The following is a 27,508-nucleotide window of genomic DNA, read 5'->3' as shown; positions in this document are numbered from 1 at the left end:
GTATGCAGATCTGAAGGTATAATTGTCACATTTGTTATGGTTTTTACTGACTTGTAGAACTTGAAATTAGAAATCAGGTTGCCTAATTTAGAGAGATCTTCACCATGGAGATTACCCATTTTTCAGCAAATAAGATTTACGAGCAAAAATTAAAAATAAACAATTCCATGCATTTAAATTCACTCTGATGATAAACCAAACTGATCTTAAAATGTAGAGGTGGTCAGGTGAAGAGACAGATGATGGCAAGAAGCCATGAGAAGAACTCACTTTCCATGAAACAAACGGATTCAACCATAAGACAGGTGCATTGTCTTGTTTCTAACACACATTATACATTTGAGAAGATATTTTGGATCAATGGACAAAAGGCATCCTAATCCCCATTATTGCTTTCTCGAATGCATCACACGGACTACACTGCAAGCAAAGATTATAGTGAGCGGTTGCACAAGATTATGAAATATACTGGGTAAATAGCTATGATATGATGGGATCTTATTAAGGCTAGATCAGGTTAGAGTATACAACTGACACATATCAGAGAAGTGAAGGTTTCTTCATTCTCGTCATCAACACCAATCACCTAAATCATTATTGAATCAGTATCCATTGACACTATAATCATGGCTAGAAGTTGTTTCACCATTGCTGTTGATGTTCAACATTCTGGTTTTCTTTTTTTTTTTTTTTCTTTTTTTTTTTTCAATAAACTAGAAGGTGAAGAAATATTTTGCAGGAAAAGAAGGTGACAGATTAGTTTGTGTACCAAACTTTTGCATAACCTCCCTTCGCATTTGGTTGGATTGGTCAACTCCTAGGCTGTTCAATGAAAAAAGGTGTTCTTTGACCAACAGCCTTAGTGTGTTAAAGGCCACCTAGCCAAAAAAATTTGCTCTTTGACGGTTTGACCAACAGCCTTGGTGTGTGTTAAAGGCCACCTAGCCTAAGTTTATGGTGGCTTACATGATGTGCACTTCTAACTGAAGCCCACTATGGATTGATTCATTGTGCAAGGCCGTCAGGTAATCATGCACGGCAGCAGTTGATCATGTCTATATGTCTAATGGATACATGATGCTTATTAAATATGAACTTTTATTTCCATTTTGTATAAGGTGTTCAAAAGGTGCATGTTACAGGAGCAGCATGCATGCAAAATTTGCAGTAAGGAATACCAATCCAAAAAGAAAATAATAATTTGTGGTAAGGATCAATGACCTTTGATTTTCTTGCTCTTAGTCTTTGGAAAAAATGATCAAGTAATTAATTGACTGAGATTGTCACCTATCAATTGAATGGATTCCAATGCTATTAGCCATAGTTTTATCAGGTTAGTATATATAATAAATACAACACACTACTATGTTTTCAAATTTTCTTTGGACTATAAAATGGTCAAACCCAATTTGGGTTGATGAAATAGCAACTCCATTATTTCCTTTTCCTTACAGTAAGTGTCTAGGTTCATTTCCACATGTAATTTGCTCTCTTAACAAGACTTACCTATTTGGTGTCCTTTTTGGTTTATAGTTATCTTCTTTGAAGATTTCTTGGAAGGTTACACTAAAAATTTTCATCATTCTCATGATCCCAAAATTTTCCCCTGGAATTGTAGAAACTACCCTTCATAATTTCCTGAAATACTATCAATATAATAATATGTTCTCTCAAAAATATTATAGTTCTCAAAAAGCAATATATGCAACTATCCATAACTTCTTTAAAGTGTCAGCAAAAAATCCAAAACCAAAATCAAATATTATCTACATATAAGGTATATTAGATTTCTATCAATTTCCTGCTTCTGTTATAAACTTGTAATTATTTTACATTTTAATATTGAGATCGAATCCCATAGATATTGTTTCATGCAAGCATTTGATTTACCATCTTTATTACGAATTTCTAAGGAGCAAGAATTCTTCTCATCTCCCACATAGTGATCCGAGATGATTAAGATTACCATATCAGAAAAACTTGTCTTTATGTAAGTGAAATTAACTGGATGGTTCCTATTGATGCCAGTGCACATCATTTAAGCTTCAGCTAAACCTTGAGTAATTTAAAATCTCTCTCTATATAAAACATGAGTGCTTCAGGAACTCAGGAGTAGGACCAATTGATATTCTACCATCAGGTAAAGAAGAAAAGGATCCTCAAACGGTACACTTAAAAACCTTGTAAGTACATAAAAGGGGGCCACTGACCTTCATTTGCAGTTCTTTTTGACACTGGAAGCAGACTTGGTTCTCAGTTAATTTGATTGGGATAAAAACAGCCAGACTCATAAGGTGCTTTAAATAATTGAAACTCTTGAAACATGCTGCTTCCATTATTATGCAAATCCAATGAATGTCCCCGAGTCTCTGAAGGTGTTTGTTCAACATGCATATTTTCTGATGAAGCAAGAGCCCAATTGTGTGGTTCAGCATGCATCGTGGGCTGGGCCATGCTGGTTTGGTTTACATGCATGAGCTGGTCCAAAGAAGTAGGTCCAGGATCATTCAAACCCCAAGAATTAGTTGACAGAAGAGAGAGAGCACGCCGGAAATCTGGTGCTACATTTGAATTAGAAGCAATTGCAGATGCCTCTAAACCTGAAACCCATAAAAGAAGGAAGAGAGTCAGTACATAAAAAGTTATCTTCAGTAGAGTTCTTCCACATAGGATACATAATCCAAGAAAAGTATCACTCAATTACAACCACAAAAACGTATCACTAGGTATTTCACTGCACTTGCAATAATGAAATTACTGCACTTGCAATAATATTGTTTTTCTTTTAAGAGCTAGAAGCTGTAGCACATAGATGCAGGAGTTCTAGAGAATTTAGGGAGTTGTACAAAAAAGTTTGGAAAGTTAAAGACTTTTTAGGAGTTTCAGTGGGATGTGTAATAAAATAATAGATTTTCTATGGGAGCTTACGTTGGCTGTCTTCTTTTTAAGATCATAAAGGCTATTTTAGGTATTCTAAAGTAATGTAAAAGGGTGAGAGAACCATCAAGAACAGAAGAGGGAGAAATTGAGGTGTTCCCTTTCTATATGGGGTAGAGACAAATGTACCCAAAAAAAGTTGAAGAAACAAGACTTTTGACGAAGAATAGGTCTTTCCATTTCCAGGTTTTCACCAGATTACTGAGACTCATCTAAAAGCTAATGGAACTAGTACAATAGACATCAGTTTCCCAGGCTCTAGCCTGGTTGCCTGATACTACATGATCCGTAAAATGGCACATGTTGCAAATATATTACCCAATTGAACACCAATACACGATTCTAAATAACAAAAATGAAGAAAAAAAGAGTGGGGAAGAGATCAGTTTTAAGGTTTCTCCTGTAAACAAGTCTGAAAATAACAAAAGGACCAAATATTTTAAAGAATTATAACATGATGAAAATCAAACAATATAACAGTATCTAAAGAAGTTAGGTTAAAATATGTCCACAACAAGCCAGTTTGACACTGAAATCCAAAACTACCAAAACAAACTGCAATCAATTCATACCAGAGAGATTGAATCAAGGAAGTAACAGCATTATGATTACAAACATCATAAATATTTTTGGCTTTGTAAATTGTTTAAAATATACAGAGATTCAGAGCAGTAATTTGATTATTTGCTAAATCAATAGGTAGTTTAGTGACCCCTGATAAACCAAATCACCCAATGGTTTCCCAGACTCACTGCTAACTTGTTCCCATGTACTCAAGCTCTCTTGCCAGTCATGTATCATGATGAGCACAAGGTACTGTTCTTTCATTTGTTCAATAAAGACTAGCAAGTTTATACTTTGTTTTTATGTTAACTGTTACAAGGGATTTTTAGTTTGTCATGTGGGCTTTGAGGAGTTGAAGATGTAATTTTATATTGGGCTTTGTTGCCACATGTCAGAAATTGTTTGTTGGAAGTCCCAGAGGAAAGCTTCACTACCAATAAAAATTTGTTTCAAAATTTGTCATAGACCAGCAGCAAATTTTGTGTCACAAGTAAGAGAGTTGCATGAGAAAGCCAAAAAGCCTGTCATTCTAGAAGAGTTTGATAATTACAATAAGTGGAAAATAACGTATGTATGAGAATCACAATAAGAGCAGAAACTTTTAAAATAAGTAGGTCCGGCTGATTAAATGTGCTTGATAACATAAATCACTCACTTAAGATTAAAAATCATTTAAAAACAACTTTATTCATTCAGTCCTGAATACCTCACTTATCACTTAACGCAAAACATAATAGGTGAATTTTACAATTTTACAACTTTTTAATTTCATTTCCCCCCTCATTGTAAAATTTTTTCATTTTATTTTTACCGTTAGTTAAATCAATCTCTGTTAATACTCTATTCTTCACACAAAACATCATCAATGAAATAAGTCTTTCTACTAGAATAAATTTCATTATGAATAAAAGTCTTTCTACCTTATGAAGAATCAAATTCTAAATGAATTATTAAGATTTATAGTTCTTGAATTGTTCTATTAATATAATATTAATCAAAATATGTTCCATTAATATAATATCATAATAGGGGTATAAGAGCAAACTTGAAAAACAAACCATTTCAAACTTTCAATAATCATTTTTATTATATATTTCAGTACTTATTCAACACCAAAATTTTCCAGCAGTTAATTTTCATTTTTATCAACGAGTACCTAAGTGCTTGTCAAGATTTCACCAAAATAGATGAACTTTTAGGAGGTGGATGATAAACTTCTGCAAGCACAGAAACACTGTTCTGAACAATTACAAGTTCAGGCTGGCAAAGTCTACAACAATGTGAACCTCCCATGTAGGATGGAACATACATCCCCTTTGTCTAAAGCTTCACCTTCATTATACCTTAAATTGTATATGCAATACTCCAACCAAACAATTACTAACTTCATTGAAGCTAGACACAATGAAGTGGAAAATCACTGTCATACTAGAACCTGTGTTAGTTATTTAAGCCTCTAAATTGGGGGAGGGACAGCATCAAGGGAGTAAGGTTGGAGAGGTTGTTTAGCTTATAATAATACCATTATATATTCCTATCAAAAAAAAAAAAATACCATTACATATGCCTGTAGTTAAGGGAGATCCCTAAGGAAGACTTCTCTTTGACACTCTGCTATCAAGAGCAATACGGTTTGCATATAATAGATGGAATGCCGACTATAGGATCAAGACTACTCACCAGGCCCATGGACACTTATTTCCTAGGGGTTTCAAGTCTTCGTCATATTAGTATAGGCTAGCAGTTGTGGGTGATCCCCAAGGAATATTCTCTTTGGCACTATGTTATCAAGAGCAATAAAGTGTGCAAATAATAGATGGGATGCCCATTCAAGCGTCAGGACCTCACCAAAACACATGAAAACTATTTCACAAGTGTTAAAAATCTTCCTCATGATAGTTCATTGTTTGCAATGGATCTAAAATGCATATTCTGAGAAGACCATTGGTGGGGTAATCTTCCCCTTTGTTATTCTTCCTCTTATCTTTGAGAAGGTGTAACTCCCCAATTCATTGTTATTCTCCTTTCCCTGTTATTCACTATCTTCGCACTTTGCTTCTCATTGAAATCTCAATGAGAATGAGATTATTGCTTTGGCATTGCTCCTCTCCCTAAAAAAGGTAGTTCCTCCTTTTGCTCCAAACAAGAGATGTTAGGCCTGAAATGGATCAAGATCTTTCTCTTCAAAATCCTTCTTCCCTTTTCTTTTCAAAAAGGATCACCTAACTGTTTCTTACCAGCTAAGCAGACCTGAAGATCCAAATTCCAATGGCTGCTCTAGAGTTAAATCACTAAGGTTTGCGACTCACAAGAAAGTAAATGCTAGTAGCATGCTTTAATCCTGGCTTATGTGTTCTATGAAAGATGCAAAGATGCGATAGATCATTTTTGCCCCCATTCTTGACTTGCTTCTTTTTTTTCTGAGAGGCAAATTTTTGTCCCCATTAGGACTTGAACCTGGAACCTTCAACAAACCCTCCCCAGCCCTTTCTTATGATCTTTGGAAATTCCTCTTTCTTATGTTGGGCATGCAGTAGGCAACTAGATCCTTGATATACCACTGGTAGCTTTTCATGGTTTTGGAAAGATATTCAAAGTAAGATTGATACAAGAATGCTACAATTTACTAGGACAAATGAAGATAATTGGAGATTGGTTGGGACCTTGCTTACTTCTTTTATGCTCTTTGAATCACTGTTACAAATGCCTTTATAGGTATTCCATTGAGTTTTGTACTGTTAAATTGGAACAATGTTTCCTACTCCAAAAGATCAAGTGGGAAAACTGTAGGATTTCAAAATAAAAATCCCTATTTTATAGGGATTAGTTAACTAGTTAATAAAAAGATAAAGAATAAATATTCCAAATCTCATTTTTTCCATGTATATCCCTAATTTATAGGGATGGCATTTTATTCCCTGTATCAAGAAGATTTGATGGCAGTCTTGTAGCCATTCTCTCCTATTTATTCTATTTCATGTCCCTAATGAAGATAAGAAAAATAAAGAAGTTTTCTTCTCAATAAACCTTTATGGTATCATAGCCGAATTAGGCTCCCTGGGTTTCAAAATTCTTCAGCCTTCTCTGGTATTTTTTCCAGCATCGCAGAATTCTGTTTCTGCCCTTTTTTTTTGTGTTCAAAAACAGAGGCCTGCATCAGTCCTCATGATAAAATAGCATGGCCACTGAAATACGAGTCGTCTTCTTTGGAGGTCATTTCTGGTCCAGAAAATGTTCAGAATTCCAGTCAAACAACAACCAACAACAATCAGCAAAGGAGGAATAGCAGACCTTCGTGCAACCATTGTCGCAAACCAGGGCATACAAAGGACCACTGCTGGCAGATTTATGGAAAACCAGCAGACTGGAAATCACGACACTCAATTAGAGATGGTTGAGGTATGATAGCCACGACAGGAGAGACAAAGAAACAGCAGACAGCCAAGAAGTCCACACTTTTCAGCAAAGGACAAGTAGAGATTATTCAGAAATTAATCTCTCAGATTGCCGCTTCCCAAACAAACTCAATGACAGCAGCTCCGGTTGCTCAAAAAGGTAATTTTTGAGTTCTCAAAAGGAGAAGAATAATCAATGGATAAAAAACTCCGAGGCTTCCGACCATATGACTGGTAATGCTGATTTATTTCATAATTACAGCTTGTATTCTGAGAACTTCAGAGTTTGTATTGCTGATGGTTTTATGTCCAAGGTGGCGGGAATAGGATCAATATGTCTCACTAAAGACTTAATTCTAAAATCAGTCTTGTTGGTTCCAAATCTTACTCGCAATCTACTATCAATTAGCAAGCTTTCCAGAGACTTAAATTGTGCCACTAACTTTTATTCAACACATTGTGTATTTTAGGACTTGGAATCGGGGAGGACAATTGGCAATGCTAAGGAATGTGCGGGACTATCTTCTTGAGGTTCCTAATAGTCCTAAGAAGCAAACTCAAACTGCATGTAGTGCGTCTTTTTCTATTCCCTTTAATTCTTCAAATAATAATAGTACCATATCATGTTGTGGCACTATAGATTAGGACATCCAATTTTTTTATACCTGAAAAACTTGTTTCCAAAGTTATTTAAAAATTCCAAAGCTAAATCTTTGCAATGTGAAATTTGTCAACTGTCAAAACATGCAAGAACCAGTTTTCCACTTCAAGGTTATAAAGTCTCTCATCCTTTTGCAATAATCCATAGTGATATCTAGGGTCCCTTTAGAATCAATAATGTCACAAGATCCAGATGGTTCGTATCTTTCATTGATGATCATACTTGGGTCTGATGGGTTTACCTAATAAAAGAAAATTCTGAAGTTGGTCTCATTTTTAAAAGATTTTATAATATAATCCAAAATCAGTTTTAGGCAAAAGTTAAACATTTTCAAATCTGATAATGCCTGAAAATATTTTAATTCAAATCTAGGAGAATACTTTGTGAACCAAGGAATAATTCATCAAAGTCCTTGTATTGATACCCCTCAACAAAATGGTGTGGCCAAGCGGAAAAATAGACACCTTCTTGATGTTGCGAGATCAATAATGTTTACCATGAATGTGCCTAAGAAATTTTGGGTGAAGCCATTCTCACATCTGCATACCTTATCAACAGAATGCCCACTCAAACTCTTCAACTCCAAACACCACTCCAAAAACTTCTTCAAAGCTATCCCGATACAAGCTTTATGTCCACCTTCCCACCCAAAATTTTTGTATGTACAACCCTTGTTCACATATATGATCATCATTGCAGTACGCTTGATCCAAAGGCCACCAAATGTCTATTCCTTGGCTACTCTCCTACATAAAAAGGGTATAAGTGCTATTCAACTGTTACCAGGAAATTTTATGTTACCTTGTATGTCACTTTCTTCGAAAAACAACCCTTCTACACCAAAAATCCCATCAAAGGGGAGGAAAATATACAAGAATGTAATTTTTAGGTTCAAGAAGAATTATCTCCTAGGTTTGAACAAGTATTCCTATCAATCAACCTCTACTTGAGCCATTCAAACCACTTGAGTCTTTCAAGCCTTTTACCTACTCCATCCACACCGACTCATACACAACATGCAAAAGAAACTAAGTTACATGTTTACTCAAGGAGGAAATTACCTCAAGAGGAATTAAAGTACCACACTCAACCTAAGCCGAACCAAGAATCCGATTTGAATCCAGAAAGTCCAAGTAAAATTCATGATACTCAAGTTTGTGATGTTCCTGATGATCTCGATATACCCATTGCTCTTAGGAGAGGTGTGAGGTCGTGTACTCAGCACCCAATCTCTAACTTCGTATCTTATGATAGATTATCCCCATAGTATTATGCTTTTGTTACTAATCTGTCAAATGTAGAGATCCCAAAGAGAGTCCATGAATCAGGTTTGTACATCTTGGGGACGACTTCTCATCCCCATGTTTTTATATTTTAATACAATTTTTCATTTCTGATTTTTTTTTTTTTTTTTTTTTTAAAAAAAAAAGAGTATCCATGAGGCCCTACAAAAACCTAAGTGAAGACGAGCAATTGGTAATGAAATCAAGGCTCAAAAGAAGAACGAAACTTGGGAACTGTCAAATTTGCCCAAAGGAAAGCATCCAGTTCGTTGTAAATGGATTTTCACTATTAAGTACAAATCAAATGGAAGCATAGAACGATATAAAGTTAGACTTGTTGCTTAGAGATTTACTCAAACATATGGTATAAACTATCAAGAGACATTTGCTCCTATAGCCAAACTTAATACCGTAAGAATACTGTTGTCACTTACAGTCAATCTAGATTGGCCTCTTCAACAATTAGATGTCGAAAATGTCTTTTTCAATGGACACCTAGAAAAAGAAGCCTACATGGAAATCCCTCAAGAATTTGAAAATAATGCCAATATTGGAAAAGTCTGCAAGCTTCAAAAGTCTCTATATGGACTTAAACAATCTCTATATGGTTTGACAAGTTCACAAGGGTTGTAAAGAATCATGGGTACACACAAGGACAGGTTGATCATACCTTGTTCATCAAACATTCAAATGATAGAAAAGTAGTCATTCTCATTGTCTATGTCAATGATATTAGTGTGACAAGGAATTATACAGATTAAGTGAGAGGATTGAAGGAAGTGATGGCCAAAGAGTTTGAAATTAAGGACCTAGGAACTCTCAAATATTTCCTAGGTATGGAAGTAGCTTGCTCAAAAAGGGTTATTGTTGTCTCTCAACAAAAGTACATACTAGACTTATTGAAGGAAACAGGGATGCTAGGGATCTAAGCCTTCAAACACACCCATAGAATCAACCTATAAAGTTGGACTAATGACAGATAGTCCGCCTATTGACAAAGAGATATCAACGCCTTGTGGGTAAACTCATTTACCCATCACATACACAACCTGACATGGGTTTTTCGATGAGTGTTGTAAGTCAATACATGAATAATCTGAATGAAGAGCATTTTAAAGTTGTATACAAAATTCTTCAGTATTTAAAGATGACACCAAGAAAAGGTTTATTTTTCCAAAAAGGATCTAATAAGAGGATTGAAGTTTATTCCAATGCAGATTGGGCAAGATCTATTAACGACCTAAGATCAAAATAGTCAACAGTAGCAAGAAGCAGTGTTGAGGTAGAGTTCAGAGACCTAACTAAAGGCATTTGTGAAGGAATGTGGTTAAAAAGGTTGCTTGGAGAATTACGAATTGAAACTAAAGGGTTAATGCATATTTTCTGTGATAATAAATCAGCAATTAGTATTGCAAAATACATGAAACTTGATCGTCACTTCATCAAAGAAAAGGTCAAAGAAGGGATACTCGAGTTGACTCACACTCCAACAAGCCCCCAAGTTGTTGATATCTTCACAAAGGCTCTTCCACGTGTCAAATTCAAAGACTTGATATCCAAGCTGGGAATAATTGATATCTATTCCCCAACTAGAGAGAGAGAGAAGGATTTCAGAATAAAAATCCCTATTTTGTCGAGATTGACTAGTTAATGAAGAGATAAGGAATAAATATTCCAAATCTCATTTTTTCCATGTATCAAGGAGATTTGATGGCAATCTTGTAGACATTCTCTCCTATTTATTATGTTTCATGTCCCTGATGAAGATAAGAAAAATAAAGAAGTTTTCTTCTCAATAAATCTTTAAAAACTTTTAATAACTTGTTACCTCCTTCAATGGGTTCGATAAAGTTAAATATTAGTGGGTGTCTTCTAGTAACCTATGACAATTAAACATAAGAGGCTTACTTAAAGAACATTGTGGTAGAGTGTTGAGAACTTACTCTAACCCGTTGCAGAAGGTTTGGCTACTAATGTAGATATATTGGCTTTGTTGAAGGGTCCAATACAAGTGAAAGACTTGTGCCATTCCAATTAAAGTGTGAAGAGAAATTCTGTTGTTATTTCTTGTGTGTCTAACAAGAAGGAACTTTCACAAAAGTTCAACGGTTGGATTCACAAAATAATAGATATTTCCAAAGAGTTAAGATGTTCTTTTCCTTGGATTCTGCATTCAGCTAGCTAATCAAACTATTAATCGTTCATCAAAGCAAAGAACAAAACATCTACATTCTTTTGTTCGAGACATTTTACCTTTATGAGTTTATAGGACAGGTTCCATGGATACATTGCCCCTTTTTAGGTTTTTTTTTTTTTTCCCCTTTTTTTCATTTTTTGTCCTTATTGGGACTTAAATCCAGAACCTCCCACAAACCACCCACCCATTCGTTTACCACTTGAGTCAAGCCTCAAGGGCATACATTGCTTTTTCCACCTTCAACTATCCAAATTATTTGTTTGTTTGTTTCTTTTTTTCTTTTTTTTTTTAGTGCAATATTCTTTTCTTCTTTTAGATCAACTTATCCATACTTTGGAAGCATTTACATCCTTCTTTATAAAAGGGGGGAAAAAAAGAACTATAGGGGAAGTACCAAGCAATAACAATTAAATATTGATGTGAGAAAACTAAGGCTAGATGCTTGTAAAATGGGTAAATTAAGGTTTAGTTAGGTTCAAGAAAGGAAGCTTCCTTGAGAGCAATATAGGCATACTTTTTCTTTTCCTTTTCCATTACCTTAACATAAATCTCAGGAGGATTTTTCATCCTCCTTTATATTTACAAAATTCAATGCAATTAATTATTTTGTTTTTGAGAAGGACAAAAAAATTAAAAGCTATAAAGCGCTATAGGGTAGTTGTTTGATGTTTGAATGGTTATTCAAGCATAAGTTTAGCTTTTCTTTGGGTGTACTAGGGGTTTTGGCATGTCAAGGCTATCTCATGCTTCTCCATAGAAAGAAGTTGCAAGCTCTAGCCTCCAATACAAGGAGCATTAAGTGAGTTGAAAGGAAATATGGATGTTTGGCGTTTAAATGATTCTTCAACTACGAGTTTAGCCTTTCTTTGGTGTACTAGGGTTTTGGCTTCTACAGCTAGTGCTAAGACTATCTCACCCTTTTCAAAGCATGGAGTTGCAAGTTCTAGTCCCATATGCAAGGAGCATTGAGTAAGATGATGAGCAAGCATAGAAATGAAGATAGTTAGGCTTGAAATGATGCATCAAAAGGCATGAAATTGATCATAGAATAACTAACGAGAAGCTAAGCTAAGTAGTCAAAGGGAGTATGAACTACTAAAATGGGAGCAAAATGTTACAACAAGATTGTTCTAATGCATAAAACCTTTCCTATTAAGCTAGTTATGCATCTCTTACTTTTCCTTTCCCTAACATATCTAAGAAAGCAACTTACAACATATAATTCACTTTTATGTTGAAGTCATTTTCATGTCATTACAACGGATAGAATATCATTAAACCCAAGAGATGAAGATATCTTCTTCTATGAGGCATACAAATTAGTATATTGGTCTAATTTAGATCTATTGAGCAGTCAACTAGCACAAAAAGGAGGTAAAATGACATAAATCCTTTAAAGCCAATATAGTTTTCCTATAGTCAGCATACTTACTTGCAATGAAGTAACACTTCTTGTTTCTTCATCAAAAGCTTACAATCTCTTCTAGACAAGGTAAACAAGATGAGTCCTTAAAGCCCTTGAGAGCCATTGCAAGACACCTCACTTACCCTGCCTAATTGTAGTAAGAATATTTTGCAACCTCCAATAAAAGAATTCTCTTGAAATATCAAATTGCTTTCATTGCCTTTATTTGCCCCTTTACGCACATTCTTGCTAGTTCATTACAGAGGTGCACATGAATGGTGCCCTTCAATTAGGTAATTGAAGGAGCCTAGGTGATGCAAGAGTATTCAAGAGGTTTACAAAGGCCATGCAACCTTAGTGCACTGAAGATTAAAATATTTTTAGCACTAGGAATCCACATCCAATTTTGACTGGTTTCTTTTTGGATTATTTCCATATTTTTAGGTTTCCTATTGTTAATGGTGGGTTCTTAGTAGTAAGTTAAAAGGTGAGCTACGGGTAAGGGGGGTTGGTTTCGGGGGCACCGAGTGGCAGTGGTCCCTAATGGGGATGGAACACTTTAGAGCACACTTTAGAGAGACCCTTGGAGATGGGCTTTTAGAGATCCTAAACAAAGAGTAGCCTTAATTCTCGCCTTCTTGTGTTATTTAAAAATGAACATTTGAATCCTTTATATAGATGCCCACAATTGAACCTTTGTTTGGTTACACCTAATATATAAAAGGTCTCAACATACTCATATCAACCAACTCTTCCATGAATATTTGTATGGCTCAAGGTGCCAAATGACATTGAATAGTGGTAGGTCCCTCAATGGTGACATGGCCCCCTCTTTTCAATCCGATCGAAACAATTTCAATGCAAGCACAATCTATGCCGCCTCAAGGAGCATTCAACTCTATCCATCAAACCAAGACCCTTAGCATGTATGCCAGGTTCATGCAAGACACCCAATCCCAACTTGAGCACGGAACTAGCATCAAGGTGCCACACCCTAAGTGGGACGTCTCCAAAGAAGTGTGGAGACCAAATGGAGAGATCATAGGGTAATAATACAAACTTGAAGAAGGTGCTCCTAACCCTTCATGAAATGAGAGGGGTGTGTGTCGACACTACCCATATGAAGGGTGAGGTTGACATCACCTCACAAAGGAGCAAACCGACATCGACATTAAATGAGGAATAAGATTGACACTACTTTATGAAAGTCTTAAGTTAACCGACCTTGTATACCATCTGCATAAGCTTAAAGAGGTAAACTCTCCACTCCTTATGTAGGCAAAAGAGTGATATCTCACTTAGCAAGTATCAACCCAATTAAAAGGTGATAGTGCGCTCTAACATCCACTAAGGTGGGGGTCAACACTCGTGTATGTCTTCTATCCTAACACAAGGCATATCAATGCACACATGCAATGATGCAATACATTTTTTTTTTTTAAAAGCAAAACGGGTATTATATTAATGAAAAGGTATACACAACCTATGCATATGCAAAAAAACCGATAGGGGTGACAACACAACTGCACCTTACGAGGAACCCAACCAATCCAAAAAATCTATTAAAGTAATGTTATCCCCCATGTACACTGTAACCCAATCCCAATATAAATACAAAAAAGAACTTTTAAAAAATTAATCTAAGCATTCCCTATCCTCAAAAGCTCTCATGTTTCGTTCCCTCCAAATGGACCAAAAAATGCATAGAAGAGCAACTTTCCAAACCTTTTTCCTTTTTTTGCCAACCAGGACACGATTCCAACTTAAAAGCACCCCCCTCACAAAAGAATGCATCACCCACTGAATATGAAAAAGAGCACAAACCAGATGCCACAATGTACTTGCTTTCGAACAATGCAACAGTAAATGATCTCCCGTTTCCTCTTCAACCTTGCACATGTAGCACCTATTTGGCATCCTCCATTCCCTCCTTCTGAGTTGATCCTGTGTGAAAATCTTAACCCAAGTTACCTCCTAAGCAAAAAAGCTAGCTCTAATAGGGGCCCAAGATTTCCACACTGTATTGTGCAAGAAATGCTCCACTCTCCTACTTGCTAGAAAGGAGTAAAAGGACCAAATTGAAAAAACACCATCCTTAGTCTCCAACCAAACCATGGCATCAAAAGAACCCGAAACGATGAAGTAGTTATGCAACCTCCCGAATAAGGCATCTACCTCCTCTAACTCCCAATCATTGAAATATCTAATAAACCTCGATCCCCAACTACCCCCATCCCAAACATCTACCAACCAAGCATCCTTAAAGGAAGCTATAGCATAAAGACTTGGAAATTCATCCCTCAATGACAAATCACCACACCATCTATCCTTTTAGAATTTTACCTGATTACCCGAACCAACTTGAAGCCTTGTTTTATCTTTGAAGGCCTCCCAATCATTTCTAATTGTCTTCCATACTCCTACACCATACCTTCCTCTCACCTCCTCTGTGCATCACTCCTCCTCCTAAATCCGTACATACCAACAATTACCCATTTCCAAAGAGGGTTCCTTTCCTTCACAAATCCCCAAAACCATTTACCCAAAAGTGCCTTATTAAAGAGAGAAAGGCTTCTAAAACCCAAACCCCCATTTTGCTTCTCCAAACACACAATCGATCAATTAACCAAATGAGGCTTTTTCTCCAACTCCCCTCCTCCCCATAGGAAATCTCTTTGAATTTTTTCCAATATGGTCACCACTCTTTTGAGGATAACAAAAAGAGACATAAAGTAAATGGGCAAACTAGATAAAGTACTCTTAATCACCGTCTTCCTTCCACCTTTTGACAGATATCGTCTCTTCCACAAAGCAAGCCTTTTTTGAAACTGTTCCTCCACACCTTCTTCCCATACCCTACCAGACTTGTAAGGAGCACCCAAGTGTAGGCCTAAGTAAGTGGATGGAAGAGAACCCAACTTACAACCTAAGACCTCAGCGAACTCCTCCAAATTTGGACCTCCCCAATAGGAATCAATTCGCTTTTCTCCAAATTAATCTTAAGACCCGAGCATGCCTCGAACCACATGAAAACCCAACTCAAGTACTCCAAGTTTTCCTTGCTTGCATTACAAAAAATGAGAGTATCATCTACAAAGAACAAATGGGATACCTCGACGCCCGCATCATTCCTCTCTTTAACCCAAAAACCCTCAATAAAACTATCCTCCTTTGCCCTTGAAATCAAACAGGAAAGGATCTCCATCACCAAAATGAATAAATAAGGAGACAAAGGATCTCCTTGTCTCAACCCTCTAGAGCTGTTGAAGAAACCAAAAGGAGAATCGTTGACCAAAACAGAGAAATGGACAGTAGAAATACACCATCTAATCCAACCCAACCACTTAGAGCCGAAACCCATTTTATCCATCACCGTTATAACACAGTTCCAGTTTACGTGATCATACACCTTTTCTATATCCGATTTGCATAGCAAGCCTCTCAAGTTAGCTTTAAGTCTAGAATCTATGGTCTCATTAGCTATCAAAACTACATCTAAGATTCCGCCCGCGGCCCACCCCGGCTAACAACTTGTACAAACCCCCAACCAAGCTAATAAGCCTAAAATCCTTTAACTCTTCAAACCCCCTTTCTTAGGCACCAAAACTACAAAAGTAGCATTTAAATTTCTCTCAAAGCAACTAGACTCATAGAAATCACCAAAAAAAACCCAAGACCTCATCTTTTACAACATCCTAACAGTCTTGCCAAAATGCCAAAGTAAAACCATCCGAACCTGGGGCTTTATCTCCACTCAAGCTAGACAAGGCAAAAAAATCTCCTCTTCAGAAAAAGGAACCTCCAAGGATGCTGAATCTATGGGCAACAAAGAATTAAATGCTAGCCCCTCTATGCTCGGCCTCCACTCCCCTGTCTCAGAGAGCAACAATTGAAAAGCTCCTGCCACCCCCTCTTTAATACTATTCTCCCCCTCTAGACAAACACCATTAACCCTTATCTTCTCCAAAAAATTACTCCTATAAGCATTTGCCATTTTGTGGAAAAATCTAGTATTTTTATTCCCTTCTTTTAGTCATAGCTCTCTTGATTTCTACCTCCAAAAAATTTCCTCCAACCCTACCCATTTTTTAAACTCATCCACCGCTCTCCTTTCTCCTCAAACTCCTCCATTGTGAGGGCTTTTTCTCTTTCCTTTGCATCCCACTAACCTAACTACTCCAAAACCTTAAGTTTTTTGGTGGACACATTCCTAAAAACCTCCATGTTTCACACTTTGAGATCCTGCTTCAAACGTTTGAGCTTAACCACCAAAACATGACTGTGAGACCCCTAGACACTATATCCCTCCCACCAACACCTTATGAGATCTTTGAACCCTTCTTCCTTTAACCACATATTTTCAAATCTAAATGGATTCTTTCCATTTCTAATCCCTCCCCCATCCATCAATATTGGTGCATGATCAAAGGATGGATTTGGCAGGATTTTTTGAACCAATCCACCGAACCGGTCTTCCCAATCATCAGAGACTAGAAAACGATCCAGCCTAGAAGCTAAACTATTGTTTAAACCACCACACCATGTATACTCGCCACCATAAAGGGTAAGGTCTTTAATGCCCAACTCATCGATCAGCTCTAAAAAACATCTCATCGAAACTGACATTCTCAAATAGCCCCTCCTTTCTGTTGGAAATCTCACCACATTAAAATCATCCCCAATACACCAAGGGGATCCCTCCAAGGACCCCTAATAGCACCTAACTCAACCCAAAAATCTTCCCTCTCCTCAGCAAAACAGGTCCATAGACACCCGAAACATCCACACAAAACTACCCTCACAATTTCTAAAATGGCACAACACTAAAAAGGCTCCTACCTCCATCTCAAGAAGCTCAAACACCTACTTATCCCAAAACACCACAATTCCCCCTGCTTGACCTCTAGTATCCACTACTCCCCAATCCAAACATCTGCCCACACATAGACTCCTCACCATTTTGGTTGTTATTTGTTGAACCTTTGTTTCTTGAAAACATACTAGATTGGTTGAGTACAAGTGAATCAAAGATTTAATCACACTACACTTATTCCCCTCATTAATCCCTCTTAACATTCCACTAAATAATCCGGAGCTGCATTGACTCACCCTGACTAAATCCCCAAAAATTATCCCCCTTCCTCGCAAGACATTTGTAATCAAGTGGGAGGAGAATCATCTAATACATATGGCAACATAATACTAGCAATCCAACATTCACATTGGAACATGTGGTAGGGGATTATATGTCCACGCGGAGTTTGCCAAATTGTGCATCAACACCTAATCTATTTAGGCATTGATTTGATGTTTCCTATTTAACTTACACTTTTATTTTATGTTTACTTTTAAATGATAAGTCAACTATAACTAGGAATGTTTTCCTATTAGTTTAAGACTAATCTATAAATACTCAATTATAGATAGGTTTATGAATTATTTTTATTGCTAATTCAATATAATAAGTTCTATTATGAATCTCATTGAACTTTGTTCCAAAAATAGTTCTCTTTTCCATCCCTTTTTTGTCATTGCACCAAATTGGTATGAGAGTTAAAACCTTAAAACTATACAATAATTGAAGTCATCATAGTGGAACAACAAATCAAGACTAGCAAACAAGGATGGTTGAGATGAGGTGAATGTTTGACGATTTATCACAAGCTATGCAAAATTAGTGAATCATGAGGATGAAACACTCAAAGGGGAAGAAAACCTTTTGATGATGCTAAACAAAGAGACAAGTTGGAGCAATGTGGGTTAGAAGAGAGAGTGGTTCATGTGGTTGATTTGAACAAGGGAGGGGAAGATCTAGTTTGCTTTTAGGAATCAGAGTTGCATCTAATGTCGGCCCTAAGGGAGAAAAGCCAAGGAGTGGGAGTTTCAAGGGATGGGAACAAAGAAGCCAAGAGTATTGGTTGGGAGCATGTTAGGTTCCTAAATCTTTAGGACTTCAATTTTGTTTAGGTGGTGGTTTGTTGCTCTTTTTCATTTGCTTGCCTATTAGCACTATTTGTATATTTTGTGTGTACTTTGTGCGCCTTTTTCAAATCCTTTTAATATAATTGCCTTTTTATCCACAAAAAAATGTAGTTGATTTGAAGGAAGGAGAGAGAAGAAAAACCTTATGATGATGCTAGACAAACGAGAGAATTTGGAGCAATGCAAGTTAAAATGAAATTGATTAATGTAATTATTTTGAACAACGGAGGAATCTGAGTTGAAGCTCCCAATTTATTTTTATTTATTTATTTATTTGGAAAGATGCAAGTTGACAATTAATTAAATTAGGAAGCCAATATGGGGAACTATTTTGAGTGAAAAATGGCCAAAGAAAGAAAGTTGATGTTTGTACAACTTAAGTTGTAGGGTGTGCACTTCAATGGAGGAAGAGAATTGAAGAACAATGCATTTGTGAAGAAAAGTTGATAATTAGCACAGAGGTGCACATGAAAGTAAAGATGCAAAAGAAATTCCTACCAACAGATAATGCAATAGAGTTGCATGAGAAGTTCCACTCATTGAATAAAGGATACAAGACCCATAAAAAGTTCCGACTCCATAGTAGTTTTTCTTTGTTGTATAATATAGTGAGGAAGTAAAGGAAACAAAAGAAAAGAAAAGAAAAGCAACAAGAATTCATAGGACTCGCATCTTGGCTTCTAGGCAATCATACTTTTACTAAGCAATCTCATCTAGGAGAAATGCAATCTCACCAAGACTCCAAGACAACAACACTTAGGTTCCTAATCAATTTCACTTAAGAGAAGGTAATTACACCTTAAAAAAGTTAGCTACTAAATTCTGAGCAGATTCTACTAATAAAATTGAAAGATTACATAGTTGTATATAGACTAATAAATTCATGGAACACTTTCTCCAAATAAGACTAAGACTTAGTTCCTACCAAGAATATGACTTCTTTTCCTAATCAAGTTATAAACTTTAAAAAAAAACACTTACTACCAAAACCATGGAATGATAAAATTATTAAACTATCCTTGTTGAATGTTTGTCCATTTTCTTTTATAAGTCTTCAAAGGGTGCTCCCATGTTTGTTTTTCATCACAAAGAGGTATATCCATGGTGGAATTCACCACCGAATCCAAATTTGACAATCCTCGTATTTGGATTTATAAGAATGAGAATAATGAACAAATGACATCTTGGCACCTTGTGGGATTGAATTGATTGATTAAAGATGAGATAAGGATTGTTCATTTGTTCAACCTAGAAGATGATAATATGCCTTAATAGCTGAAAAAAAAAGGTGTAGCTCTACGGTGCCGGTGTTGTTAGTTGTGTTCAACGCACCCAAACTACTAAAAAGAGTAAGGCTCTACCATAATAGTCAGGTTGATGTAGTAGTATTAGTGTTGAAAGGGTGGAAAGGGGAAGAAAATAAATAGGTCCAATCTATTACAAACTCTTCAAAACCAGGCAACATATAATAGGTTCGTCATTTCACTCATGGAGAAAAAGGGCACACTTCATATGCATGTCCACAACTAAGGATAATCTAATAAAGTTTGAAGATACTAGAGCCAATATGTGATAAATGATATGATTATTAAGATATTGATATCTTTACTATGAAAGGGAAGTCCTCGGTGATGTATTGAGTGATAACCACACCAAATATTGAAGAAGAAAATTATTGGAGACAACATAATGTTTTATGAACACAACTTTTTGTTGTGGTAAGATATGCAACATTATTCTTGATGATAATAGTAGCAAGAATATTGTTTAAAAGAGTAGTTGGAAAGTTAAAATTTCCCATTGAATAATGTTGGCATCCTACCTTTCAAAAAATTTCTTGGTTTCAAATGGAAATGAAGCACCAATTACTTCTTTTTATTACAACTTTTTTCCTTCTCTTTACAATTATTAGGTATATAAATAAATTATGTTAGTTAAGATTTAGGGGAGTTTTATTATTATTTTTATCGACAAAATTAGTTTTTGGAATTTATGTTGAAGATTCTATCAGTGTTTTGTTAGGTTGGCAATCCCCGACAAAATTCTCAAGTGTCTCCTAACTTAGTTTCTCTAAATCCTCTTCGAACTACTTGTCTAAAGAAGATCAAGTTGTTGAATTTGTTAACAAGGAACCAAGGTATGTAGTTGAGGTTGGAGTTGGATGAAATTGAATCAACTATGTCTGTCAAATTATGGTTTCTCTTGAAATCCCACCTTACGTGATCATAAGCCTTTTCAAAGTCAATTTTGAAGAAAGAAAAACACTTCACACACACACACACACACAAAAGAAAGAAAGAAAAAGCGAAGCATCTTTGTTTGACAGGTTTACCAAGGTCATGAAGACATAATTTTTTTAGCACTATCAATCCACATCTAATTTGGGTTGGTTTCTTTTTAGATAATTTTGATATTTTTAGAGTTCTTATTCTATTTGTTTTATCAAAGATTTCTTATTCTATTTAGGCTTCAATTTTTTTTTCGTTGATAGCCAAACAAAAATTCATCTAGACTTAAATTTTATGTTTCCTATTTTATTTAGGCATCTATTTTTTTACCTTTAAGGGATAAATCATTTGTGACTAGGACTATTGTTTATTACTCCATTTAGGATTAGGACCAAATCTTTAAAAGTTTCATTATAGCTTGTTTTGTGAACGTTTTTTATTATTAATTCATTACAATAAGTTTTCTTATAATATCTCTTTTGAATTTTATTCCAAGAGTGTTTTTTATTCCCTTCTTCGCCACTGCATCAATAAGATAGACTTGCTGCACTTGGATAGTGCCAGGGATTTTGCACTTAAGAAAAGAGATAGACTATGATATTAGCCAACATTACACGCAAATCTTGGAATAGCAACCTAGGTACAAAAGTGATAGAATATATAGAAACTTGTGGGCTGGCGGTGGTATGGTGGCTGTAATTATATACAGTCAATCACATGTATACCTAGTGGAAACAGTTGCTGGTTAGCAGTGGGGAAGGTGGGGTTTCCCTGGGTCAAAAATAGCAGGAGAAATTTTTTTGGTCATGATAGTGATGTTGCCAGTGGTGGTGGGGTGGCATCAGAGGTAAAAATAGTCACAAACCCTAAAGAAAAGGAGGTTAATGTAATCATTCAATAAGGAAAAAGAAAATTGAATTATAATTTGTTATGTCATGTGAGCTCATCTGAAGTTAAAGAATGAATAGCTTACCATCCTTTTTTATATAGGTATAAATATAGCTCATCATTCTTAGACGCCTAAGGTAAATGATTGCCCAGATTCTAATTACAGTAATTAAGTCATAATGTAAACAGTACAACCATGTCACAATGTAAAACCTTCTTTTTAACATTTCCACTATAAGTCCAACATTCTTTTATGTAAGAGAAGAGGAGTGTACCTTGGTTAAGGACCCGAGGTGTACTGCCATCAAAAGACAACATCCTCTCTGTGTTAACATGTAGCATAGAAATAGCATCCGGCATCTCATCAGTGGGCAAATGCAGCTGCTTATCAATGCCTACTGCTTTTACAGGCCTAATCAAAGAACCTCCAGTCTGGGTGTCCTTAAAGCTGCATGGATTTTGCCACATAGGAGTTGCAACAGGGATTGGTAACCTGTTGCATGCAAGATTAATCTGCTGTCTGCCATCTGTGTAAAGGTTAAATCAATGAGATTAAGCATCATGTATGGCTTCAAAAGGGATAGTATGAAACAGTCTTATGATAGAACAGAAGTTACTAAAATATGGAAAAAAAAAATCAGTACATTATTAGGTAGTCTAATAAGAATGATGTAAGTCTACCTGAAAGCACATTTTTCCAAAATTAACATTTTAGTTAATTTAAGAAATTAAAGTTCACTAATAGATAGCAAACAAAACATGATAGTAAAACCATAATGGAGTGCCTAACAAGTAGAAAAATGAAATATAGAGAAACATGGATATCATTACAAGGAACAAAGCCAGTAGGGCTTATATTATAAGGTAGCTTAAGAGTTAAAAGTTGAAATTAGCACCATATAGTGATGAAGGCAGCCTTCCAGAGCTGAATTGGATTGTCTCTGGATGTGGCCTGCGGCGCCGTGCATTGTGGTCATTGAGGCGCCTACGACAACTTCGCTTCTTGTCATCAAACTCTGTCAACTCATGGAACCTTTGACATTGTAAACCAAGTAATTCTCACATCAACATCCTTAAAACAATTACTTGAGGTTAGAATGACTTAACCAAAAATTTTTGTACAGGAAATAATAACACTAAGATGAATTAATAAGACAATCAACAAGACAAACCACAAAATATCTTTCTCAACTTAAGGTTATTTCCCAGTAAAATCAAGATCCACACATGAAACTTGCCTGCTGCACTGTTGACAAAACCGGCGCTCCAAACCAGCTACAATGACCTTGGGGCTTTTGGAATGGTTTTCACAGATTCTATGCCTGCGATGGTAATCCTTAGCTGACTTGAGGTCAAGGTTGCATCCTTCAACTTGGCAACGAGGGGTTTGCGAACTCTGATAAGATGTTCTAAATCGCTTTGTTGCAGAAACAGATGATGCAGGATTGACAGAAGAAGTTGTGGTTTTAGCGGTGCTAGCAGCACAAACATCTTCAAAGTAAGTCCGCTTCCCCAGTTTTAAACCAATCATTGCTTCACCAGAGCCATCAGAAGTCCCTACAGTTGGACAATTTCCACTACTGCCCACTCTTATCAACTCTTTGTTCTCACTAAAATCTTTATGAAAATCTTCAACATTCCTAAATTTCTTTATTCCCTCTTTCAACGAAGAATCACCTGAAACAGAGATGGAGCTCCTGGAAGAAGAGCCATGACCCAAATCAGAACCAGAGAAGCCACCACCTCCAGATGAGTATACAGATCCATTATCCACCCCTCCATCTACTTCAATATCATGGTTTGACAGTTGTACCCGCCCAGGAAATTCGAAAGCCTTAGTATTAAACGCTGTTAGGGTCTCCCAGTCCCATTCTGAGGGAGTTCTTAAATTCCACTCCATCACAGAAAGAAACCTCATGAAAAGAATTCAAACAGCATCTTCCCCATAGAATGCACAAAGTGTCTTTATTGAACACCAGTTACTGCATGCATAAGCTAACATAAGTTCAAAACCCATAACTATCTAAAGGCTTAAGAAATTAATCTAATCATATGAATGAGATTGAGCAAAAAATTCTGGAAGCAGTCACAAATCACAACACTGATCAGACATGCTCTAAAACAAAGATAATAACAAAAGTGACAAAACATTCCAAAAGGACAACCACAAAAAGATTATGTAAGCATTTAATAAGCATGTCTGTTATCCATCAGGATCAGAAATCTAAAGCTAAACTAATGCAGTGGTTACCTTCAAACTTAAAGCTTGGAATTGTAGAGTTTGTCTGAGCTCCTCCTGTTTAGCAGCAACAAAAACAGTAGGTAGGAAGTCTTTTTGGTGTTGCCGCAGACAGATTAAGTCCCTTGTTCCTTGAGCAGCTAAGCCTAGTAGACATCCATGGATACTTCTAAAGCCAAATGATGCAGATAAAGGGAACAGAAACTGAACAAGAACAAAAGGTGTCCCTTTACAGATGTCACTTTCAGGCCATTGGTTTTCTTAGATTTTTAGTATCCCTCACCATCCAACAAATAAGTGGTACTCAATCTGTCAGACACCTCCATGTGGATTCTTCTCAGTTCCCATTTTTTCCAAGACAAAAACGACACCACATGCCATCAAAATGGTCCTGCCACCTCATCACCCACAAAGCCACCACTCAACACGAAACAACCTTGGCCCCACCGAATCACAAAATCTCAGCAGTCCTGCTCAAGCATCACTAGCCTTTCACAGAGAGAGAGAGAGAGAGAGAGAGGTTTAATTCACTTGCAGTTTTGCAGTAATTGTGTCAGACTATTTCACCACAGAAATTTGCAAGAAAAAGAGTAACCATTTCTTGGAAAATTACCTTCATCTAGATATAGATTTGACGTACATCATCAAAGGGCTGCCTGACACTAGGATATAAACACACATCTGCTAAAGAGGTTACTTTCTCAATTAAAAACCACCCAGAAAGAAGCAGTTGCAGGCATTGACATCAGAAGCTTTCACCAACTTCCATCACCACCTCATAGTTGCAATTAATCAGTTTGCCGCTTCCCTTTCAATAATTATCAGGCAAACTTCAATCACACTTACTGCTCTGAGATTGATAGGTAGGCAATTCTAAAGTTGCAAAAGCCTCATAAACCTTTTCACAGTGTGATGATTCAAAAAGCTCACGCATATACAAGTAAAAGATATGAATCCATGGATTCAGCTTTCCTTTGTTTGTTTATGTGTCAAAGCAAAGCCAAAATCCAAGGGCCACCAGTGAGCTTTTCATATCATTACCTTCTCCAAACTGATTTCACAAACAGAGTTGGGTGGATAAAGTCCCAATTAAACCTGGGAAAAGGAAACATACAAACACACACAGATTTTAATAGCATGGATATCCCCTCTTTGACTGCTATGCCAATCAACCTAAAGCATATGTGACTGGTCCATTTCATCTTAAAACCTAAACCCATCTCTCTTCCACCCAATTATGCAACAAAGGCATGTTCATTTATCAAAAACAATCAATTTATAAATTGTTTCCACCTAATCTTCTAAATCAACCATTTCCCAAAAGGATCTAAGTGCAATTGACCCAGAGAAACGATCATCAGTATTAAATTTAAATATTTATGGTTCACTAAAATAAAAATGAAAATTAAAATTTTTAACATGACGAGATACATTTTTCTTTTTCTCTTGGAGAAGCTAACCAAAATGATGTGATAAAATATCCGTTAAGTTAGATGGAGCCTCCAATAAAGGAAAACTGCTCCCAACGACCCAAAAAAACTCTTCTTAACAACTCGAGTTCCTGCTACCATTTCCATTTTCAAGAGAAAGACAAACACATGAATTAAAGCAGTCAGTGCCTTATAATCCAAAATAAATAAAGATACAATTTCTTTTCCACCATTCCTCAAATTTCCCAGTGGAAAGTGGGATATTGGCAGAGCTGGCTTTTCCGGTTAGCTTACTTCCGCAGCAGCTTCAAACGGCCTTGGAAGCACAAAAAACAAAAAACAAAAAACAAAAACAAACAAAAGGTAGCTGTGGCCATAATAGCCTTTCCCCTTTTATAACCCTTTTCCCGTTTATAGAAAAAAGAGAAAATCTTAGGGTTTCATTCAGGTAGCATTCAGAAACAATAAAGAAAACAAAAAAAATTAAAACACAATCAAAGTAAAGATACTAAATCTAGGGTTAGGGGTAGCATTAAGGTTTGGGTTCTAACATCAGAAAAAATTGCAGAAACAATAGTATTTAAAAATAAAAAACAAAAGCAAAAGCAATCTTTCCCTCACTGATTCAATCATGAAAAATCCATTTCTGACTTTACCAAATCCAGAAAGACAAAAGGGGAAAGATAGAGAGCAATAAATTGGGGATTCAGAGAAGACTTACCCTAGTGGAGGTGATGGAGTAGGCGAGTGGACTCGGAGGGATTGGTTACAGTATCATCTGTTCTAAAATATCATATACATAATAATTACACAGAATTGGAAAGAAAGTAAAAGGAGAGGAGAAGAGAGGGCATGACCACAGATTTGTTGCTATTTATAGAATTCAATCCGCCATTATTATTAGGGTTTGGGTCTCCCTACACCTATATTGCAGCCACCTATCTGTGCACTGTATGCCCTTGCATCCACGGACCATTTTGCCATCTGGCATGTCTTACTTCTCTTTTCCATAAATACCCCTGATCTTCTAGAAGCTACCTGCGCACCACTTCGCCCACAATTACTCTTCCACTAGTGCTTCAACCAATGGTGAATCATATCATGAGGATAAAGTTGTAAAGTTGCAGGATTGAACCATGTACTTTCTTTTGTCTTTAAAAATAATAATAAATAAATAAAGAAGAAACCTGCACCGTAAGAAAACAATCCTAATACATTGGTAAATTATTTTGAATGTCTAGGGTAAGTTTTTCTTTCCATATAATTAAAATTTTGTAAATTTTTTTATTAGACAAAAATAAAACTTCAAATCAGGCAATAATCTTTAAAAATAATTTGAAGCCCAAATTTGATCAAATTAATATCATAAATTTATGAATAAAAATTGGTATAAAATGACTCTATTGTTTCTAATATACCTAAAATCATAATTTTTTTTTCATTTTTTTTAGCTAGATAAACAAATCTCAAATTAAACAAGACTTAATGTATTAAATTCATTAATGAGTCCAATAATTTTGAAAAATAACTTAAAACTCAAATAGTGATGGAATAATCTAAAAAACTTATGAACAAAATGTTAGTTTTTTTTCCTATAACATGTGGTCATATATAATTATATTTGTATAAATATTACTTTAGAGTATCTATTGATAGGTAGGTGAATCAATTGATTGAGTATCCAATAGTCTTATATATAGAAGACTCAAATTATAAATGGGGAGTTAGAAAATTTTATTTATATGAATGTAGTGTTACAACTTTTGTAACCTCATCATTATGAAATTTAATTTGTACATTATGTTTATGAATAATGGAAGAAAATGGAAAATATAACTTATGCAATTATATAGATGCATTCAAGTTAATAACATACCATTACCTATTAATTTGTACATAATGGTTATAAATAATGAGTATAATTCTCATATAGTCTTTGATAGAAAGACTAAGAAATATACATCTTTTATAAGTTAAGATCCTAAGTCACACTCTCATTCTTATGTCCTTTTGTTGTTTTATTTTTTAACAACATACACTACACTAGTGTCTCATCCACTATATGAGAGTAATGAATTGAAGACCTTGACAATACAATTCACTAGGTGACTCAATCTCACTTCAAAAGTGTTATTGATATCATGGATCAAAGTAAGAATATGATCATTATTTTAGTACTTATATTTATTTTGTTTTATGCATCCAAAATTATTTTTTAAAATAATTATTTCCACATAAAGTTTATAAAAGTTTGGTTAACACAAAAATCGGTTTAAAGTAATAGGGAAACTCAAATTAC

The 27,508-nt window shown here is 35.7% G+C and overlaps 1 pseudogene; it reads right to left on the bottom strand.

Moving 5' to 3' along the window:
• Positions 1 to 149: 149 nt before the first annotated feature.
• Positions 150 to 26,149, bottom strand: LOC117925560 (annotated as a pseudogene).
• Positions 26,150 to 27,508: the final 1,359 nt, after the last annotated feature.

The sequence above is a fragment of the Vitis riparia genome, chromosome 11 (assembly GCF_004353265.1).
Source record: "Vitis riparia cultivar Riparia Gloire de Montpellier isolate 1030 chromosome 11, EGFV_Vit.rip_1.0, whole genome shotgun sequence".
Taxonomy (NCBI): Eukaryota; Viridiplantae; Streptophyta; class Magnoliopsida; order Vitales; family Vitaceae; genus Vitis; species Vitis riparia.
This window is presented reverse-complemented; position numbering and strand designations above follow the sequence as displayed.